This window comes from Nomascus leucogenys, chromosome 7b (assembly GCF_006542625.1).
Source record: "Nomascus leucogenys isolate Asia chromosome 7b, Asia_NLE_v1, whole genome shotgun sequence".
Taxonomy (NCBI): domain Eukaryota; kingdom Metazoa; phylum Chordata; class Mammalia; order Primates; family Hylobatidae; genus Nomascus; species Nomascus leucogenys.
Genome location: NC_044387.1, coordinates 39001261 through 39018075, shown reverse-complemented (window position 1 = coordinate 39018075; position 16815 = coordinate 39001261). Strand labels below are relative to the sequence as shown.

Genomic DNA, 16815 nt, shown 5'->3' with positions numbered 1-16815 from the left:
AGGGATACAGACAGGAAAATAATGGTAAATCACTACACGTTCAATGGTGCTTTAAGTCATGGTGTTCTTTAGTTATTTACTAGCTGCTATCTACTTTCAAAGTTCTCAAATAGCTGCTATATTTCTTTTGAATAATTTTGTATGGTTTTATTCATTGAATGGGACAGCTAAAGTATATTTACATCAATTTTTGCTCAGAACTGAAAACCCTGTTATTCACTTTTAAGTTCTTAACATATGATTTAATAAAAGAGATGTGATTTCTTATCATCACTGGCTTTATTCCAATAGATTGTAGGCTTATGGTTGTATAATTAACTCCAAACTCATAAAGTTATACTTATTAAGTATGCACAGCCTTTTGTATGCCAATCATACCTCAAGAAAGTGGTTTTGAAAACACTATTAAATATTTATTCTTCCGTTTTTGTCTGATAATAATATAGCCAGTTCCATTTTCTTCTATTTTGAGTCTCTTCTAAATTTGCTTCATTTAAAAATGAAGTTCAGAGTATAGTTCTTCAGAAATCAGAAAAAAATTTCATAGAACATAAAACATTTTGATAAAACATGTATAAATATATACACCTTCAACTAGATAATTAACCACTGCTTCTCACAGACATACCCATTAAATGTATGCCCCCTCAACATCTGTATCCATTAACATAAAATATCAAGTTCAAGCATAGCAATAAATAGCCAATAAAATCTTTAAAAGAAAAATAAAGGTATACATTTTGATCCACAAGTAGAATTTTTTTCCTTAAAATTGTACTCAAATTACATCCTGTGTTTTGTTTTGTCTCTAATAAACTGTAAGTCATTTCTACACTGCTCAGAAGAAGAATGATTGAATTCAGAGAGGGTTAGCTTAATGTAATCCATCAAATATTTAATATTAATAGTAGCTGCAAGCAATACATCAACCTTATTTATAATCAATACAAAGAAGAAAAACAAATGGGTAAGATATTGAAATTCCCTTTCCATGCTTATAATGAATTAGTTTCCATGCCCTCAAAGCATATATTGAATACAGTAGCTGGATGTCATTGTAGTGTTATTTTTAATATGCTAATATTTTACTATTGGAGAAATAATATTTTATAACTGTTACTACAAAGTTTTAATTAACATATAACTTATTAAGAACAGTAATCCCTTGGGATCCATGGGGGATTGATCAGTTCAAGGATTTTCCGTGGATACCAAAATCCACAGATGTTCAAGCCCCTTTATATAAATTGTGTAATATTTGCATATAACTTGTGCACATCCTCTCATATACTTATATCATCTCTAGATTACATATAATACCTAACACAATGTAAATGCAATATAAATTGTTGTTATGCTATACTGTTTAAGGAATAATGACCAAAAAAAAAAAAGCCTTTACATGTTTAGTACAGATTCAATTTTTCTTTGAATACTTTTTATTCATGGTTAATTGAATCTATGGATGTGGAATCCATGGATAATGAGAAACAATTATATCAGTAATTCCTTAAAATTACTAAATTAGAACAATTATATTTTAGAAATATAGAAAGGCAAAAAGTTTGCTGTTTTAAATATCACAAGTAATTATGAGAGCTAGGCATGACCCTCACGTTTTTAAATCCTTCTTATCATTTTGATTCATGATATGTTTTTCAAATAAAAATACTGTTTTGCCACGATTTTTAAAATTGTAAATGTATATTTATGAAACATTAGGCCTATCATTAGGCCTCTTTCTGAATCCGTCTGAATCATACAATGACAAAATTCACTGACTTTTTTTTTGGGGGGGAGGGGACAGAATCTCTGTCACCCAGGCTGGAGTGCAGTGATGTGATCTAAATCTTGGCTCACTGCAAACTCCCCCTCCCGGGTTCAAGCCACTCTCATGTGTGCCTCAGCCTCCTAAGTAGCTGAAATTATAGGTGTGCACCACAATGCCCACTAATTTTTTTTATTTTTAGTAGAGACAGGGTTTTGCTATGTTGGCCAGGCTGGTCTTGAACTCCTGGCCTCAAGTGATCCACCTGCCTTGGCCTTCCTAAATGCTGGGATTACAGGTGTGAGCCACTGTGCCAGGCCAAAATTCACTGACTTCTAATTGTATAGATGGTCTCCAGTGTACTATTGTTCCCCTTGACTTTCTTGAGTTTACAAGGGTGCTGAAGTGGTGCATATTCAGTTGAAACTACTTTTTGAGTACCAATGCAACAATTCCGTTTTTCATTTTCAGTACAGTAGTCAATAAATTACAAGAGGTATTCAACTTTATAATAAAATGGCTTGATGTTAGATTACTTTGCTCAAATGTGAGCTAATGTAAGTGTTCTGAGCACTTTTAAGATAGGCTAAGCTAAGCTATGATGTTCTGTAGCTCAGGTGTATTACATGTATTTCCTATTTAAAATATCTTCAATTTATGGTGAGCTTGCCAGGAGGCATAACTGCATATATATATATATTCTTTCATTCTTTTTGTACTGTGGAGACTCAGTGAAAAGACAGCCATATGTGAACGAGGAAGTGGGCCTTCACCAGTCACCAGATCTGCCAGAGCTTTCATTTTGGACTTCTCATACTCTAGAAAGGTGAGAAATGCATTTCTATTGTTTATAAGTCACCTAGTTTATGGTATTCTGTTATAACAGTCTAAACGGAGTAAGACATAAATTGATAATAAGAGGTGAGGGTGCTGAGGTTAAAAAAAATACCTAAAAATGTGGAAATGCTTTGGAACTGCGTGATGAGCAGAGGATGGAAGAGGTTTAAAATGCTTGCTGCAAAAGGCCTGCATTGCTATGAGCAAACATTTAAAGGTGATTCTGGTGAGGGCTCAGAGAGAAAAGAAGAATACTGTAGAGAAAGTGTCAGCCTTCTTAAAGAATACCTAAGTAATTCTGAACAAATTGTTGATAAAAATATGGATGGCAAAGGTCACCTGAAGAGGTCCCAAACATAAATGAGGAACATGTTATTGAAAACTGGATGAAAGGGTATCCCTGTTATAAAGTGTCAAAGGACTTGGCATAAAGTAAATTGTGTGAGCTATGAAATTGGATATTCAGCTGAAGCAAACTCTAAGCAGAGAATTGTAGGAGTGGCCTGGCTTCTCCTGACTTACACAGAGTAAAATGGGAGAAGAGAGAAATGACATGAAGATGAAATTGTTAATCAAATAGGAATTAATGATTAAATTGCTATATCCTTAGAATAGGATATTATAAAGGGGTGGAAATAAATAAACTACGGCTACACTGAAACACAAGGATAAAACTTGGAATCATAACTAAAAATGCTACAGAATACAGCTTTCATTATAAACTAATAATTAATATAAAAACTACTTAAAAAGCAAGAAATTGGTAATTATGAATATCAACCTGATGGTTACTTGAGAAGCTACACTCTAGTTCTTGAGTATGATAAAATTGTAGTTTTTGGTAAAATAATAATGATAAGAATAGCAAATTTATTTCCATCATGAAGATATATATTTAGATATAACAATGCATTACTGAAAATGCAGACAATAACTGCATTTATTTCCATTATTAGCAGTAAAATTAGTGATACTTCTGATATTAACATGATCTTGATGATAATAACAATTATGATGATAATTATAATGAACAATAATAGCTAATTACAATATTAAGCCTCTACAATATACCAGGTCTAATAAAGTATTTTGCATGTGTATTTTTGCATGTTTCATAAAGTACTTCAAAATTCAATAGTATAAGTATTATTGTTGTCTCTGTATTATAAATGACATGGCTAAAGTTTTAAATATTAAGTTACTTGCTCAAATTTACAAGACTATTAATTAGCTGACCTAGAATTAGTATCTCAATGCATCTCACTCCAGAGCCCATGATCTTAACTGTTGCATCAGATGACTCCCAAACTACACACATATATTTTGTTTTGGAATTGAAGTCAAAGGTAGAATGTGTTTATTGAGTTAATTTCTACTGAGGACATTTTTATTTCACATAACTGTAAGATTGTTGTTCACTTTGTATTGGCATGACTAATAGTTACTATTCAAATAAATTTATTTTAGAAACACATTTGACTTATATAAATATGGCTAAGAGGAAACTAAAACTTCTTGGTCCCCTTAGCATAACTATATATATATGGCAAATTATTATGAAGATGCATCATAATGTTTATTTTCTGTCTTTAAATAAATCTGATAATTAATTATTAATGCAGCATGTTTTCTTACATAGAAAGTTATCTACTATAATTTGACTTTGTTAATTTAATCTGAAGGACAAGTAATACATTTATTAATATGCCAAACATCTACCCAATATATACTTCTTAAATAGTTTTTTATTTAATATACCACATGCCCTATCAATAAATATGTAAAACACAGAGTAAAGGTATATCACTATAAACTACACTTAATATTGTGTTACGGGAAGTAGAAACTCAATATTATCTCATAAAGGAAAACTTTCTGTATGACATGTATTGCCAACTTTAAAAAATACATCAGAGAAAACTGTCTTCAAATATGTTGAGTGTACTCAGGAATGAGAAATAAGGATTATAATCCAGAATGCACAGAATGGCAACCCACTAGTGCACTGGGTGAGAGAAGGGTAAAGAGAAGATTAGCAAAAAGGGGGAGGCTTAAAAAATCTGTTTAGAAGCAGAGTTCATTGGTTCCAGAGGCTCAAAGCCAGAGTTGTAATCAGTTTGTTAGTAGAGATGCCATTCCTGGGCAAGTGTTCTTCTGAGGGCGTCTCATCTGAATTACTGCAGCCTTAAGAATGTGCGGTGATACACCTGTCCAACGTGGGAGATGTATGCAGGATGTGAAAGGGTTTATTGGGCTTTTCTGAGGAAGTTTTTGGAAATCGTTCCTATCCCAGACATGTATGCATTCTTATCTCAGGCTTTTGCACCTTCCTGGTCCTGTTTTGTCTGGGTCTGGGTAAAGTGATTTCATCATGGTATCTGCAAATTATATAGTATGTTTTCAAGTTTGAATTGCTTTTTGTTTTTAGTTATTATAAAAATACATTTATTTACGCTGGGCATGGTGGCTCACATCTGTAATCCCAGCACTTTGGAAGGCCAAATCAGGAGAATTGCTTGAGGCCAGGAGTTTGAGACTAGCATGGCCAACATAGTGAGGCTCTGTGTCTCTTTAAAAAATTTATAGAATAAAATAAAAATAAAGTTAATTATAGTTTTTATAATAACTAAAGACAGAAAATAACCTAAACTTGAATGTGTATAAACTAATTGTATGTGCATATGATATATAGGTTGACTTGAAATTTATGGATGTATAGACATGGCTCAGAAATATTTTTAAAAACAAGTAAAAAAAATATTCCAAGTATGGACAAATTGCCCAGGCAGAATTGTTTAAAGAAGGTCTGTCTCTGAATGGGAATGGAGTTGGCTGGGAAGGAGGATAAAAAAATCTAGGACGATGAAAATATTCTACAACTTAATGGAGCTGTGAGTATATGCATCTGTCAAAACTCACAAAATTTAAATGTAAAATATTTGAATTATATTTGTATGAATTTTACCAAAAGAAAAAGTTCTGTAAACAAAAACTAAATATGTAAAAATATTAACTAAATAGGGGAAATATATCTGGGGTGTAAACTTAAGAAATTAATGTTTTAGTATATTTGTTTTATATTTTATTTAAATGATTACATGTGGTTTTTACAATCAAAGAATAAAATAAACCTGATCAAAATAGTCAAACAATATGCACCACCTGGAGAAAGTTTTAATTTTATAATGAGTATTTATAAAAACTATTTATAATGAAATATTCATTAATTGCTATCGTTCAGTTGTCCCCTCCAAAACTCATTTTGAAACTTAACTGTCAATGTAAGAGTGTCAGAAGGGCCTTTAAAAGGTGAATAGGTCATGAAGACTCTCTCTTCATGAATGTATTAATGCTATCATCTGGGTGTGACTTTTTATGGAAGTGGGCTCCTGATTAAAAAGGATAAATTTGACCCAATTTGTTCTCTCTTTGTCTTTCTCTCTTTCTCGCTCATGCTTTCTCACCATGTGATAGTTTCCACCATGTAATGATGTAGCAAGAAGGCTCTCACAACCAGATGTATCCCCTCAATCTTGGACTGTCCAACCTTCAGAACCACGGATCCAAATAAATCTCTTTTCTTTATAAATGACTCAATCTGTGGTACTCTGTTACAGCAGCAGAAAATAGATTAAGACATTAATGTTTTCAAGTTCATAAGAATTAAAATGAAGCATTTCATTTAACATATAGTTTCTGGCCAAGTTTCATATATCCCTTTGATATTATTTTAACAGTTGTTTATTGGAGGTCTTCGTATTATTTAACATATTTGAATAACATATTAATCATGGAACATAGAATTTTATTCATATTTTAAACATACATTTTTAAATCATATAGCAGAAAGGGAATACATAGTCAGCATGACTATTTATGGTTGAGTTTGCAATGTGATTTATACTAATTTTGCAAGATATTCAAAAACAAAACTTTTAAAAGTGTTTCAAGCAAAAGCAAACTAAATTGATTTTGAAGGAAATCACTCAGAAAAATAATTAGGACTTTTATTATTTTCTGATGTATTTTTCTAAAGGATAAATTTCATTTATTAACATTCAGTACATATGTATGTTTACAGATTGCTTCATTTATAGTAATCAAGTTTTTAAACCTCATAATTTTGATAGATAGACAAGAGCTTTCCTTTTTTCTAGTTTGTACACCTATTGACATACTTCATTATTAGCTTCTAATTGGTTTTGATTTTGCATAGCTGTGAAACTTATTTAAATAGGTTCATTATTTTCCTGCTGGGAGAAACAAAATTTAATTTAATTAGAGGTCACTGCATTTCCAGATTGAGTTAATTAAAGATCTAATCAAGCCTCCTAGGAATAAATAGATTGTCAGTTGGGGAAAATCATCACAGGCAAAACTCTAAAATCTACATTAAGGTTAATAGTTTTTTCAACTAAAACTTCATGTTTCTTGGCTTCTTCCAACTCTATAGCCTCTTTAAATACTGAAATGAATGTCAAAAAATTTGCATCTGATTAATGTTCCCTAGTCACATTAAATACAACTTTATCAAGTCTTCCAAAAACAAGCAGGATTTGGGTCTTCAATGTGTAGGGACCAAGGGAAAACTTCTCCTTGCCAAAAGAGCAGGAGCATCACCATCTTGGACAAATACCACCAATTTAGGGACCCTAAATCCAGCCCCAAAACATCAGCCTAATGGCTAATGTCAACATGCCCATGAATCACAAGTGACATCTCTGACCAGAAACATTCCAACCCTGAGATAAACCCACCTCCAACCAGAAATATGCCAACCCTGAGATAACCTCTCCTCCAACCAGAGACATTTCAACCCCACAATAAAACTCTCCTCCACACAGAAACATTCCGAGCCTGAGATAAGCTCTCCCTCCCTAAACCCTTCAATACCCTTAGTCTGTAAGAGAGAAGGCTTTTGACCGAAATCGGCCAGAAGCCCCTTTCATGTTTATTCTCCGAAATAAACCTGTCTTTGACTGTTCAGCCCCTTTTTGTGTTTCTTTCTTCTTTTTTTAACTCCTACACTTCCACCCTCTGAAGGTTCATTAAAAATCAACTGACAAATGGCAGATTAATAGGACAAAAAGCAGATAAATGTATTCACGTATGTGAGTGGGTGAGAATCAGGGAGTGATTACCCTACCACCCAGTGAGGTGCAGATGCTTATATACCCTTCTTATTCATGGAAAGAGAGATGGGGAAGTGTGAATAATTTTAGGAGGACAGTACATGATTTTTAGAGGAATTCAATGGACTTGAAGAACATACACTGGCCTGGGACAAAGTCTATTGGACCAGCAGAGCAGACAATGATGTGAGACAGAAATCTATCCAGGTGTGTTGACAAACTTCTGTCTTTCTTCGTGTGATAAGGGTTCAGTTAATGGAAACTCAAGATAGGGAACAGAGATACTGGTTTTCTTCTTTGGATGATCCAGATTTTAAGCAGATAAGAGAACTTTAGAGAAAAACTTCATCATCCTGTGCTTTGACTGAGAAAGACTGAGAGACTGGGTGGGGAAGGGAAGGGGTGGGTGCAGGGAGAAGGTCAGAGTGATTTTGAAGCTTTTTTTTCAGTTCAGCATGTCAAAGTGTCATATTTGAAGGTAATAGTTCCTGAGGCCCAAATTATAGAATAAATGATTTTTAAACTAAACCAGTTAGATGTTACATTACAGAGTCTTTGAGCACTTTTATGTCTCCTGATAATAGAACAATATCAATTTTATTAATGCTAACAGTTGACAGTTTACAAATGTATAACAGCCCTATTAAAAATAGTGCATCTTAAATTTCATCTTCAATTCTATTTATGGGGTGCTAAGTCCATGGGGAAATTTTAGGAAATGATGTAAAATACGTGGCCCACTTATACCACTGAATGGTAGAGTGAGGGAGCATAGAGTGTATACAAAACTTCTTTTCAGGGATGTTTAGGGCTGCTGGGATGTGAAGTGGTTGGTATCTTGATATTTCAGATCTGTTGTTCTGGCTTGACAAAATGTTTTTTCAAAGCTTTGTTAAATGTCCTCAGATAAACAGGTGTCAATGATGGTGGTCAGAAACTAACAAGACAGAGAAGAAAGAAGGCTGGGCACCAACAATATCTGTTCTACCGTTATTTTGAAAAGGGGATAGGTTTAGGGATATCACCATGATTATTATTGATATATTCTATATCTTTCTGTGCTTATTAATTGTATGTGTCAATTTAAGTGGACTAGAGGTGTCCAGATTAAACACTGTTTTCTGTGAGTCCGTGAGGTGTTTCCAGATGAGATTAGCATTTGAATCATTGTACTCAGTAACTTAAATTGCTCTCACTAAAGTGCTTTAACATCAGTCAATCTTTTTAGGGCCTGAATAGAACACAACGCAGAGAAAGGAGTAATTTGCCTTTTTGTTTGTTTGGTTTTGCCCATATTGCATAAATTGAGCTAGACATCTAATCTCATCTTTTTTTTTTGCCTTTGGACTGAGATTCACATCATCAGTTCCTCTGGATCTCAGGCCTTTGGAATCAACTGAATTGTACTATTGGCTTTCCTGAGTTTCCAGTTTGCAAAGGGCATACATACTGTGGAACTTCGCAGACATAATCAGGAGTCAATTCTTCATAATAAATTTTATAATTTTATATGTATTTTGTGTGTGTGTGTGTGTGTGTCTGTGTGTGTCTGGAGAATGCTGAATGCTAACTAAAACAGATTTTGGTACTGGGGGTGATTATAAAGAAGGTGAATGTTAACAATGACTTTTCTTTGGTTTCGGAGTTTTTGGTATTGGGTCTATAATCTGATTAAATTTAAAGATGCTAATAATTAAATTTTCAGTAGTAAAGAGAGCACTGATAGTCAATGGCTTGGTCTGGTTATAGAGATACACAAAATATCTGTGTTACATAGTCATAGGTAACCCCTTCTATAAAGCAAGGAGCTAGTAATATTTTGCTGGTAACATTTTTAAATAATACTTTGCAACATTTTTGAAAAACTAATTAATATAATGATTTTGACGGCTTGCTCCTAAGGTTGATGGACAAGGTGATTCAAGAAAAGGATGAGCTCAGAGATTCAAATTTCCACCCCAAATACCACACAAGTAAGCTAAGGTCTTGTATGTGGGCCTGAAAGTAGATCCTTATCTCTTAGCTATAGAGCTAAAGTTGCCGTAAATCAAAATCTCATCTTCTAACATGCTGAATAACAATGCAAGTTGAACTCCCAGCTTTGCAGTGTTTACTGTCAAAATGAGGACATTGACCAGGAAACAAAGATATCCTATGAATTGGGATGGAGTTGTGTGGAAAGGCTCTGATGAAACTGGAGACACTGAGCCCCTAAATTCTGGTGAGCTTTCTTTGCCAGTGGAAGAGGTTTTCTAAACCCAGTGGAAGCAGGCACGCTGCTCTCAGTGTACTTGGCCTGTAAACTGTCAGCAGAAGCGAGCTTCCTAATCCTTGCAGGAGTAGCTTTCCCACCTGCACTGGCAGAGGCATCTCCTCCCTCCAAGTGGTTGAAGTCTCTTCTCCCACTGCAGTATTGCCCTGTCCACCTCCACCTGATGGGATTAACCCTGCATTGCCTGAAGAAACTATAAGGGTCTCCCCTGAGGCAGTGTTCATGCAAGACAATGTTGATTGCCTTGACCCACCTCCATCACCTCTCTTTGCTTTTAGATCTATATCTAGAATCAGGGCCATGCAGGTACCTAAAAGGGAAGTGCAATGTGAAACCCATGAGGAGGTGCACTACACTCCAAAAGAACGACTTGAGTTTCTAATTTATACAAGCAGAAATCAGAAAACATTTTTTAGAAATTGATGCCGAGGGTATGGGATAATGGTGAAAGAAACAAGAAGTGGAATAAGGCTGAATTTATGGACGTTGTCTCAATAAGCAAAGATTCATCTGCATTTAATGTTGCATACTGGGGGTTAGAAAGTGCCTTAACAGTTTGTTTCCTTCAGAATATTTTTTGCATAGACAATCATATCATTTGCCAGTAAAGACAGTTACATTTGTTTCTGTTTCTTTTTTCCATTTTATTATTTTTTTCTAGTCTTATTGCACTAGATAAGATCTGTAGTGAAATAATGAATATAATTTGGGAGAGCAAACATCCTTTTCTTGTGCCTGAACTTAATGAAAAGATATTCCGTCTTTCATCATTAACTTCTAGATTTTTCATGTGCATCCTCTACCAGGCCCAACAAGTTTTCTTCTATTTCTGGTTAGCTGAGAATTTTTATCAAAATTGTCTCGAATTTCACCAAATTTTTTTTGCATGTATTGAATTGATGCTACAGGTTTTTGTGAGGAACCTTTATTAATTTTTAAATAATTAACATTTAATTCTCATGTTAAAACATATTTGATCTCATTGCTTATAATCTTCATTATATATTATCCAATTTCAATTGTCAAAATTTTGTTGAGGTTTAATTTTATCTATGCTTTGAAGGAAGAAACACTGATCTGCAATTTCTTTTTCTTATAATGATTTTTCTGGTTTTAGTATCAGGGTAATGATGGTCTTATAAAATGAACCAGCAAGTGATATTTCTCTTATTATCTTGAAGAATTAGTGTGGAATAGGTGTTATTTATTTTTGAAATATTTGGTAGATCTGGTCAGTATAGTCAGCTCAGTGTGCCGCGATGGGGTGAGGGGGTGGTCAGAGGGAAGTTTACACTAAAATGATATACTACTTTATATTAGTGAAAAAATATACTTTTATTTTCTTCTCCTGTCCTTTCAATCCTGCCTTATATTTTATTTTTACATGCATTATAAATTTCATACCACATTGTTTATTTTGTTCAAAACAAAGATAAAAAACGAGAAAAAAATCCTATACAATCAAATGCTAGCATTTAAAGTATGTAATTTGAAAAGACTGACATATGTATATACCCATGAAATCATCCCCAACTAAGATGGCAACAATTTCTATCACTTCCGAAAGTTTTCTTGTATCCCTTTGTAATCCATTTATTTTTCCAACTTCATTCCTAGAGAATAACTTATTTGCTTCTTTTAATGACAGATTAATTCCATCTGCTCAAATTTTACACAATAGATTCATGTAGTCTGTACTCATTTCTTCCAGACTATATATATATTTTCACTCAGAATATATGTTTAAATAATAAATGTGTATTATTATATAAATATTTACAAATATATATTATATACAATAAATATAATACATAAATTATATAATGCATAATACAATATAAAATATTTTTAATATGTAATATAAGTTATATATTATTTATCTCCAGATTGATTTCAGGCTTTGGCTTTTAAAAGTAAAGCTAATATTAACAATTGTGTACAAGTTTTGGATGGACAAATGGCTTCATTTATCTTTTGGTAAATATCTAAGAGTAGAAGTATACTTTAAATTTTATAGGAGTTCACTAAAGTGTTTTCCCAAGTGGTTGTGCTATTTTACAGCAGTGTATGAGGGTTCTAGTTCCTCCAAATCTTTGCCAACACTGGGCATTGTTAGTTTTTTTTGTTAGTCATTCCAGTATACATGTAGTGATTTAATGTTGTGGCCTTAATTTGCAATTTCCTAATTACTAATAATGCCAAATATTTTCTTTTTTTTAAACGTAATACTGTTTATTTAACTTCAAAAACATTTCAGCATTCTAAACACACAAAAAAAATAACAGAATGTTGCAAATCGTGTTTAAGTACAGGAGGTTCTTGAACTTTCATTGATACAGTGACTCTTTGCTGACAATGAAGAGTTTTACAGTTTGTTTAAAAACAGTTTAAAAACTGCTGCACTTAAAAAAAAATATTCTCATGCCAACTGACCCCCCTTTGCCCACAGCTAAGATGGCAGCAGAATGCTATGTCACTATATACAGAAACAAGACAACCTGAAGCTAAATGGATGCCCCCTGAAGAGTCAACAGGTCCAGCCTCACAGTGCACGCCCTGAGCTACAGCCTCTCCAAAAGGCATCTTCACCACAGCCTCAACGCCGAGCAAGGAGCATCAGGAGTTTGTCTGGGTTGTTTTGTTCTTTTTACAAACTATAGATATATACAGTTGAAAACTCAGGATTTCTAGCCAATAACCATAGTTAACACCACCTTACAAAAAAAAAAAAAAAATGCCAGAAACGTCTTTAAATGCCTTGCCACACCAACAGCAAAGTGCGCAGAGTGAGGAGAACACGAAGAGTGCCTTTTCATTTAAAAATGTTTGGAAATATGTACAACTTTGATATAGTTTCAGGGTGCTCCAGACACCCATGGCCACTTCATGTAAACCACTGACAATTTCTAGAGCACTTTGAGAGACTACAATATGATCATGATCAAATTTTGTAATTAAACCTAATGAGGGCAACGGACACTTCTCAAATAAGAGATGTGTCAATTACGGTGCTCCCCTACTCTAAGTATTCACAAGGAGACAGATAAACAGTTTCTTTATTCATCCTCCTCCTCCTCCTCCTCTTCCTCCTCCTCTTCCTCCTCCTCTTCTTCATCTTCCTCTTCCACCTTTTTCCGGGCAACTTTAGCAGGACCCTTTGCACCATCAAACTTTCCTTTCGACTTATAGTCAGCAACATCCTTCTCATACTTCAGCTTTGCCGCCTTAGTGATGTAAGGCTGCTTTTCACTGTCATTTAAATTATTCCACATCTCACCTAGCTTTTTTGCCACGTCTCCAAGAGAGATGCCGGGCTTTGTGGATTTGATCTTGAGGCAGAATTCTGAACAGAAGAGGAAGAATCCAGACTGTGGCATTTTGGGAGCATTAGGATCCTTCTTCTTCTTGCCTCCCTTAGCTGGTCCATAATCCTTCATTTCCCTATCATAGCGCACTTTATCTGCCTTTGCCATTTCATCAAATTTAGATTTCTCTTTCCCGGACATCGTCTTGCACCTCTCAGACCACTTCTTGGAAAATTCCGCAAAATTGACAGGGACCTCTGGGTTTTTCTTCTTATGTTCTTCTCTGCACGTCTGCACAAAGAAGGCATAAGCGGATATCTTGCCCTTTGGTTTCTTGGGGTTACCTTTAGCCATCCTGACTGTATTATTCACTAGTCTCACCAAATGTTTTCTTAATGTGCTTATTTCCCATTCATCCATCTTCTTTGGTGAGATACCGGTTCATATCCTTTGCCTTTTTGAAAACAAAATGTCTTCTGATACTGGATAACAGCCCATTATCAGATACATTATTTGCAATTATTTTCTCATCCTTGGTGTTTTTTAATTCTATCCTTATTTCTTTACAGATGCAAAAGTTTCACTTTGAAAACATCTAATTTATAACATTTTTAACAGTTCTTTTCTGTAGTTTTATTGGAACTTATTGCCTGACTCAAGGTCTAGAAGATTTTCTCTTGTTTTCTACTGGAATTTTTATAGACTTACCTCTTACATTTAGTTCTATTATCCATTTTGAATTAATTTTAATTGTGTATAAAATGTAGAGATTAAGGTTCTTGTTTTCATTTCAGTTTTGTTTCAATATTTTGCTTTTAATAAAATTTAAGAGGTACTAATTTAATTGTTAGCTAAGAAATTATTGTATCACTTAAGATCTTGTTAGTCAAGTAGAACTTATGCATGATGGACCAACATGAGATCCACTTACCCAGACATGGTGAAAAGGACTGAAATGCCACCAAGAAGATAGCAAAACCACCTGGAGATTAACCATATCAAGATGCTGTTCCCTGGGAGGAAGGGATTGTTGCCTCCAAAGTTGAAAAGCTGAGGCCTCCAGGCACAAACAAAAATGTCCACAAGAGGCAGAAAGAAGGCTCTTTGTAGTATGAACTGGATCAATAGTTCAGCCCCTGACAAAAAAGTTGACTAAACCAGATAACAAGGCCGAAAAATATCTAATATTTTCCCTTCCTTGCATTTTGTTTCATTAGATATAAAAAAACTACTATTTCCTGATCTAAGCAATAATATTAAATTACTAAATTTTTATAAGAAATATAAAATAGTCAACTAATATCACTTATAATTATTTAAACCCAAAGCATTCATGTTAATATGAACTCAGAGGCTCACATTCTATGTCAGAATCTTGTTTTGTAAGAGCTCCTCACTAGACTTTAAACAGCACAAAATTTGGTAAAAATACTCTATGAAATAAAAATAGTTCAATTCTATTTTTTAAATAAAGATGTAAAATATAATAAATTTTTTAACAAAATAGTTACCACATCACAATAACCCAATTACACTTATCTCTAAATATTTCATTTTGAGGCTGTTATAAATAAAATTCTTTTCTTAATTTCATTTTTGAATCATTATGCTAATTTTAATTATTGAAAGTATGATGTTTTCATAGTTGAGCAAATTTTAGTAGTCTGTCAATAAATAATATATAACCCATATAACATAAATTTAAAGGTAGGTATCATTTTAAAATAGTAAAGATCTGAATTGAATAAGCTTTATGTAACCTCATCCATAGTTCTGAGTAATGCTTTCTACATGTATTCAAGATGAAACCAATGGGCAAACTATTTCATTTGAGTGTGTGGATAAACCAATAAATATGTATGTGTATGCATATGCGAATTTGTATGCAATTACAGAATGATCAGTATAAATACAAATTTTACTAAGGAGCTCAAAGAAAAAAATTACTTTAATTTATTGGTCCATTTGTGTTATGTCCTAGGCATTTGATTAAAAATTTAGATTTTGCTTTATAGGGAGATAATTAATTCTCTTAAATTTATACATATATATCATAGAGAGACATTATATTTTCTAGTTAAATAAAGTAATTAGGAATATTCTATTTAATATGTTGAAAGAGAATAACATTTGTTTATGATAAGGCTCAAATAACTTAGATTTTATATTTACCTTTTTAAATGTTTTAAATATATAACGTTGGAAAATACAGTTAATTCAATAATGATCATTTAAATATAACCATTATTCATTTTATTGTCAGCAGCATCTACTTTAAACAGAAAAAATACTTTATAAAGTGAATATATTTTTATCCTGATGAAACAATTAGCATCTGTATGTGATACTTGAATTATTAGAAACTCATTAGATTTTAAAAAATGTATTTGCTTAATTATGATTGGTGCCATATCATTAGGCAAACATCAAACATTAAGAAAGAAACTACTGCTGTTAATTGGACAGCCAGTTTTTCTCAAATTACTATAATGAACAAGGAAAGATCCACATCAAGGGTTCCTCCCCTTTTTAGACCAGATAGTATGACTTCCTGATGTTGCCATGGCATTTGTAAACTGTCCTGGCATTGGTGGGAGGGTCTTTTAGCATGCTAATGCATTATAATTAGCATAAAAGGAGCAGTGAGGAAGACCATAGGTCACTTCCATCACTATCTTGGTTTTGGTGGGTTATGGTTGGCTTCTTTACCACAACCTGTTCTATCAGCAAGGTCTCTATGACCTGTATCTTGTTCTGACCTCCTATCTCATCCTATAACTAAGAATGCCTTAACTTCCTGGGAATGCAGCCCAGTAGGTCTCAGTTTTATTCTACCCAGCCCTTATTGAATATGGAGTCGCTCTTGTTTGTATACCTCTGACATTTATAAGCTTTGATCTGTGTACTAAATCAAAGGGTGCTAGCATATCAATCAGTATTTTTAATAGATAAATACATCCTATTTATAAATAATACAGGGTCACTTTTCAATGATATTATGATATATACAAAAAATAGAAATTGAAAAAGTTGTCCTAAAAATAGATACAACACAGACATTCTTGTATTTTCAATTGTTTTGGGGCCTAGAAACCAATACCCTAAAATATTTTGCTTTGACTTAGCCATGCCAAAGCTTCTTTGGTGCCACTTCTGAATGAAAGAAACCTCAAGATCTCCCTGACTCTCCTCCAACCATCTCTCCCAAAGAAGTTGATGTTTCCTTATCTGTCTAAGATCTAGACCTACCAAGGAGAACAATTGCTTTTTCCCTCTCCTCCCTGTAAGAATAAGAATGTAACCACACTTAAACAGACCTTTTCACAAGATCATTCAGGTTAATATTTGTTCCCAGATCCATTGATTCTCTTAATAATACACTCAACAAAATTCCTCATCTCCCACCTCCCATGACCATTTTGCCAGAATGGCATATAAGCTTCTGAAATCCCATTTGGGGGGTGGGCAATCACTCTGTGTTTCTTCCAGTGTATACATAAT

The 16815-nt window shown here is 33.5% G+C and overlaps 1 pseudogene; it reads right to left on the bottom strand.

Moving 5' to 3' along the window:
- Nucleotides 1-13065: 13065 nt before the first annotated feature.
- Nucleotides 13066-15313, bottom strand: LOC100606140 (annotated as a pseudogene).
- Nucleotides 15314-16815: the final 1502 nt, after the last annotated feature.